This window comes from Geospiza fortis, unplaced genomic scaffold, assembly GCF_000277835.1.
Source record: "Geospiza fortis unplaced genomic scaffold, GeoFor_1.0 scaffold25, whole genome shotgun sequence".
Taxonomy (NCBI): domain Eukaryota; kingdom Metazoa; phylum Chordata; class Aves; order Passeriformes; family Thraupidae; genus Geospiza; species Geospiza fortis.
Window position 1 is genome coordinate 591,292 of NW_005054423.1, and position 4,354 is coordinate 595,645.

At 44.4% G+C, this 4,354-nt stretch overlaps 1 protein-coding gene across 1 annotated transcript in view; it reads left to right on the forward strand.

Annotated features, from left to right (window-relative positions):
• Positions 1 to 2,964: 2,964 nt before the first annotated feature.
• TPD52 (tumor protein D52) overlaps positions 2,965 to 4,354 on the forward strand; it is a 22,976-nt gene continuing 21,586 nt past the window's right edge. The window contains exon 1 of the mRNA XM_031061705.1: positions 2,965 to 3,013. The gene's annotated coding sequence lies outside the window, so the exon portion shown is untranslated. The remainder of the gene's footprint in view (positions 3,014 to 4,354) is intronic.

Sequence of the window (4,354 nt, forward strand, 5' to 3'; positions counted from 1 at the left end):
TGTCTACTGCAACTTTTTCTTTCTGTACAAGAGTGAACTCTTCCTGCTGCAGAGGCATGCATTCACTTCCCTCCTGGAGAAGGGATGTCAAGGGGGAAGTAGATGGCTTTTGTGCTTGCCAAGAGCTGCTTCTGTGTCTGGAGTCATATGTCAGGCCCAAAAAGTTGCTTGCTAATTATTTAGTGAGTGAAGTGTAAGCCTGTCCCTTTTATGAAAATACAGGAGACTTTTTTCCCCTCCCTGAATCTTTCAGCTTTTTCCTGCAGCCTCATAACAGAACCCAGTGTAGTCTCTACTGCTGCAAATGCTTTTGGTTTGCTTGTCAGCTGTCATAATACTCCTGTGCACTGGGTGGAAGTGCAGAAGTGAAAAGTCTCCCATGAAGTCTCTGTCCATATCTCAGTTTAGGAAGTGTGGGAGAAAATGGAACTTTATTCTGTCAGCAGGTAGGTATTTGTAAATCTACTTCACAAGATGAAGGATAGGCCACAGACCTGCCCTAAGGCAGGGTGCCAGGACCCCTTGTGTTCCTGAAGAAGAGAGGTCCCTGGAGGATCCTGGGAGAATCTGGAGGAGCTTATTACAGTGACTTATTACAGCCATTGTGTTAATCACAGGGTGGTTAAGGTGGGAAGGACCTCTGGAGGTTCAACCCCTCTGTTAGGGCAGAGCCACCTGGAGCTGGTTGCCCACCAGGACCATATCACAGAATGGTTTGAGTTGGAAGGGACCTTAGTGCTCATCAGTTCAACACCCTAGGTATGGGCAGGGATGCCACCCACTATCTAGATCAGGTTGCTCAGGGCCCATCTAACCTGGCCTTGAACACTTCCAGGGATGGGGCATCTACTACTTCTGAGCAACCTGTTCCAGTGTCTGACCACCCTCTGAGAAAATAATTTCTTACTGAAGTCTAATGCAAATTTCTCCTCTTTTAGTTTGACACTGTTCCCCCTTGTCCTGTCACTACCTACCTACAAAGTAAGAAGTTGTTCTTCCTCTTTTACAAGTCCTCTTTAGGTACTGGAAGACCACAATGAGGCCTCCCTGGAGTCCTCTTCAGGCTGAACAACCCCAACTTCCTCAGCCTGTTTTTGTAGGACCTTTCGTAGAGAGATCATCTCTGTGACCTTTCTCTGGATCAGCTCTAGCAGGTCAATGCCCTTCTTTGCTGAGAACTTCAGAGCTGGGTGCTGTGCTTTAGGTGGTGTCTCACTAGGGCAATGTAGAGGTGGAGAATCACCTCCTTTGACCTGCTGGTCACTCTGCTTTCAATGCAGCCCAGGATGTGTTTGGCTCTCTGGGCTGTAAGCACATACTGGTGGCTCATGTCTGGCTTTTTATCCACCCAAGTCCTTCTTTGCAGGGCTGCTCTCAAGGACTTCTCCCAGCCTGTACTTGTATCTGGGATTGCCCTGACTCAGATGTAGCACCTTGCACTTGGACCTATTGAACTTGATGAGGTTCTCATAGGCCCCACTGCTTGACAAGGTGCCTTCCGGATAGCACCTTGTCCTTCTGTTCTGTCACCTACACAGTGCAGCTTTGGATCATCTACAAACTTGCTGAATGTGCAGTTGATGCCATTATCTGTGTCATCAGTAAAGATATTAAAGACTGCTGGTCCTTGATATCCATGTCCACCTTGATGATCATGTCAAGATGGCTTTTGAATATCTTCAAGAATGGATTTTGTGAAGTACTTACCCTAAACCCTTGTTGCTTGCATCAAATTATGTGCTGCTTGGTTGCTTCTGTACTTCTGCCCTTGATAGTAAATGATGGAATTTCTGTGCTGCATATCAAATCTAGGCATCAACTTGGGAATTATATGGTGGGAGCTACAGAGTCCCACAAGCAATGAAGATTTTTGTTGGTATTATTAAGGTACTGCTAAGACTACAGAGGGTACTTTTTTGGGTGTTTTTAATTTTAGATATACAATATGTAATTCAGCCTAATGTGTAATTGAATTTGCTTTGTTCTTAAAACCTCTGTGTCAATTTCATGGTGGGACCTGGTAACGTAGATTGGGGATGGTGGACTTTTCTGGAGCTGCTTTTCAGAAATGGAGGCTCTGGAATGCTGTGTTAAAAGAGGGAGGTTTGCTTTAAGAGTGCAGAAAAGTAGTCTTGTCTTCTGAGGGAGGCTGGGAGTCACTCCAGAGTCACTCAAGTAAAACTTTTAATTAGATTGCAAGGTTACATACTGAAACTTTGCTTGAGACAATTCCATTTCTGCACTGCAGTGTTCCTAATCTTTTCCAGCTATCATCTAGCTGCAGCTCAGCACTGTTTCTTTACATTTTTGACAGGGTCAGTCTCTTGCCTGAGGGATCAGAGTCTATAGAGAATGGCAGCATAACTGGTATAAGTGGCTGAAGTGAAATAGCTAAACACATTCCTCTGAAATCTACCTGACAGTGTTTTGACTCTGTTAATCTCACTTGGAAGTGTTCCTCTGTGATTACAGGCTTTGATCTGACTTCTCCAAAGTCAGTGCAAACTCTGATCACTGGTTCTGGGGTGGTACTCTGTCCTTTGGCCTGGTCCTTTTCCGTAGATCAGAAAGCTTTTCACCTGTTACTGTTGGAGCTGAAAAATGTGAGCTTTGGGCACTGTTTGAGACACACAACTTTGTCATAAATCTGGGATTCTGCCTAATCTTCTAAATGCTGAAACACTTGCAAGGTAGTAGAGAATATGTGCCAATATAGAGAATTTTGTCTGACATGAATGGGTTAAGTATTTTGCTGTAGTATCAGCTTGTCTAGTTGCAGGATATGCTGGAGCGTGGATGTACTCCCTCACAAGAGCTCAGGAAATGAGTCTGAGTTTATAATTGGATTGAGAGGAGAGACAAGAATGGCTGCCTTCACCAAGACGTGCCGTCAGCTGTCTGAAATACCGTGGGCTGAGACTGGTTTAAGAGAAGAGCAGCACTGGCAACCCCGTGATCCCTACCTGTAACATTTGCAAGTGTTTGTGTTGCAGGGAGATACATCTTCAAAGAGGTGGTGGTTGTTGGTGGTGGCTTTTTCTTTGGGTTTTTTGTTTGTTTTAATAAGAGTGAGTGAAGGCAGCACTTAGGATAAAGAAAGTGCTGGAGAAGATATTTCTGTACAAAGAACTGTACTGAATGATGTAGTTGTATCAGGCAGAGCTCGTCCAGAGAAAGCATGTGGGGGAGGCTGAAGTACTGAGATTAATATCATGGTGTTGAGTTGTTGTGTTGATCTGCTAGAAGACAGCAGACACTTAACCCCTTCAGCCACATTCTGCTGACCATTACTAACAGGGCTGCAGAAGCCTGTACTTGTACTGTTCAGGAATTGCTGTAGCTGTGCAGCTCCATTCATGTCATGCACAAATCTCAGGGGACTGAAAGAAGTGTCTGCTGTTAAAGGAAGGAGGGAGAGCACAATGTGAAAATAGGAGCACTAATGTACAAATTTCAGGCTTATTCAGGCTTTGGGCTTCTGTCTTCTTGCTTCACAGCATCTTTTTCTCTTAATACAGTTTTAAGGCCTCAGATCAGGTGCTGAAAGGCTTTACTTGTCTGTAAACTGGTAAGACTTTTAAGATCAAATTGATGCTACAGAATCTAGATTGGCTTAAGATGCTTAAGTAGATTTATGGCTCTTAAAATGGCTTATGCCATATAAAACTCTGTTGGAGCGGAGAGAGGAGCCTGACTGTTGCTGCCTGATTGGGATCTACCTGGGAAAGATGGGGGTGGTGGAAGACTACCTGGCTGGAAGTCTTTGCCCCAGACACACTTCCTGGAAGGCCTCTTATCGATCTTGCCTCTTAGCAGACTTCAGAAGTTGAAATTCAAACCAAGTGTAAGCTGAGAAGGCAATTGAATCTCCACAGGCAACCTTGAAATAAGAGACTGAATCTTTTTGTTATGTCCCCACAGAGCAAGTGCTTCTTGCACCTCTTCCCCCTCTTTATCAACAAAGTCTTCCCATCATTTTCTCCCATTTTCTTTTGCTTGCTTGATTAAGTGCTGGAGTCATGATAGCCTTGCCAGAAGTATGAGCTGTGGTGCACAAGTTGGGCAGCTCCGGGTATAATCAGGGCACAAACACAGGATGTTCAATGTGGTGAAGGTGCCTGTGTAACAGCAGAACTCAGAGCAGATCTTGTGAATTGGTTATTTGGATAGCTTTGTCCACAATACTGTTTAGATCGTGTCCTAGGGTAGCTTCTGCATTCCTCCAATCCTGAGACATGAGTGGTAGCCTTTCCTGAGTTTAACTGTTTGTATTAAACACTACTGAATACATAGCTCAGTTTCTTCAAAGCCCAGAGGTGGTACTCATTCATACTTCATCAGGAAATTTCATCCT